The sequence below is a fragment of the Nicotiana tomentosiformis genome, chromosome 9 (assembly GCF_000390325.3).
Source record: "Nicotiana tomentosiformis chromosome 9, ASM39032v3, whole genome shotgun sequence".
Lineage (NCBI taxonomy): Eukaryota > Viridiplantae > Streptophyta > Magnoliopsida > Solanales > Solanaceae > Nicotiana > Nicotiana tomentosiformis.
Genome location: NC_090820.1, coordinates 91,458,980 through 91,460,909, shown reverse-complemented (window position 1 = coordinate 91,460,909; position 1,930 = coordinate 91,458,980). Strand labels below are relative to the sequence as shown.

At 34.0% G+C, this 1,930-nt stretch overlaps 1 long non-coding RNA gene across 1 annotated transcript; it reads right to left on the bottom strand.

Annotated features, from left to right (window-relative positions):
• Positions 1-560: 560 nt before the first annotated feature.
• On the bottom strand, positions 561-1,583 carry LOC108944241 (uncharacterized). Its single transcript, XR_001968235.3, has 2 exons — positions 1,385-1,583; positions 561-1,246 (listed from the first exon to the last, which is right to left on the bottom strand). It is a non-coding gene; the product is annotated as an uncharacterized lncRNA (long non-coding RNA).
• Between the last annotated feature and the right edge of the window lie 347 nt (positions 1,584-1,930).

The following is a 1,930-nucleotide window of genomic DNA, read 5'->3' as shown; positions in this document are numbered from 1 at the left end:
TCCTTGCTTTTGAGGGTCTTTACAGGCTGATCCTTGATAAAGAAAAACTCACATCCGAGCAGGATCAACTGTTGGCCGAGTGAGATCAAATTGTTGCTCGCCTTCCTGTACTAGAGGCACAAGTTGCCGAAACCGTTGAGTTGGAGGCTCGGTTTCAGCAAAGCGAGCAAGAGGTGATGACCCTCTTGCTACAACTATCTGTGACTATACTACTGTACCAAAACATTAAAGGATGCAATAAAAGTATGAGAAAATTACATGCTCGCATTGTAAACTAAATATTCCCAAAGCAACTTGCTCATTCCGTATACTAACAGGGTATATAGTTGTATGGGGTCGTTCCAATAATTGCCTATAACTATAAAAACTATTACATAATACACATAATCTATGTCCATCGGCACAAAAAAATTTCAGCACTGCAAATTATGTTCATATAAATAATTTCAGAATAGAATTCATTTAAAAATGCAGCTAAAACAACCAAAAATATATATAATCTATATATGATCTAGCATTGCGAAAGGACCTTATGCATTTCACTTTTCAACCCTTCAAAATAAATTTGGCATACTGTTTTTTTTTTGTGTATATAGCTTGTTTTTCTCAATCGAAGCAACTTGAAATTTTATAAAACACAAAAGCCAAGAGGTGACAAACATTACATATAAGATCGAAGTTGCTTAAAAATGATATAGATTCACTGGCTTAGCTTCCACATACTTTCTGACACTCCACAGTGCGAAATCTTCATTGTCTTGTCTTAATTCTTTCTCAAATGATTTGCTTCTTTGATAATGTAAGGCAAGTAAGAGTCAAAAGCAAGGTCCTTATGCTTCTTGTGAAAAGTAAGCTCAAAACACCTCCCCTTATTAGATCTTACGCCTTTAGAATCTAACCAAACCCACTTGAATTTATTCCCATCGTAAACATCTTTCACCTTCTCTTTATGATCCAATGTGACTTTGAAATTCTTCTTCTCCTCAGGTTTACTCACTTTTCGGAATACATCTTGTTGCCCAAATAGATTTCAGCAGCTTTATAAATTTCATTGTAGTCATGACCATCTAATTCGTCAAACACCATTGTCACCTGATTTGAGAAGGCTGAGATTTTCTTAAGTGCTTTGTAGAGTTGGACTCCTTTTCTGATAATCGTGGCTGTTAAAATGATCCCATGCAAAGTCACATGCACTACCATTGCTAGTGTCTGTTGTGTATTCAAGATTTTGCTATTGCTAGTGTTTCTGAGAAAGTGGCGGAAGCAAGATTTTGGTAATGTGATTAGTGGGAATTGAACAAGTAACTTTACCACTAAGCTATGCTTTTAAGTTGTGTAAACAAAATTCAAAATATAATATTTAAAAGTATAAACGAATTTTTACCTTATATATTCAGCGTAATTTTCCAACCCCTTTCGCCTCTAAATCCGCCCGTGCCCTCGGCCCTTGGGTATTCAAGATTTTGCTATTGGCTGTAGTGTCTGGGCATATTGTGTGAGATAGTAATAAGCATTAAATTGATTCTTGGTTTTTCTTTCTTTGCAAGTTGGGTTTTTGTTCTTATCTAGCTCAAAGCCATATATAGTTACATTTCTTTTGGATTAGAACAAAGAACAAGTTGATACAAGTCAGTCAACTTCTTGATTAGATTTGTTCTTTTTGTCAATTTTCATTTTGTGTGGATATCCCATAGTTACTAAACGCGTCTTTACTCTAGTCCACTAAATTCTACTCCTTCTGTCCCGATTTATGATAATAGTCGGTTCTAATAAAAAAATCATTTTACTTTTAATGTGATGATATTATAGACATAAAATTTTATATTAGTTTGTTTTGTACCATAAATTTTAAAAGTCTCAATTTTATTTTTAAACTTTATGTCAGCTAAACACTATCAGATAAATTGAAAATGAGGGAGTAATTTATTTG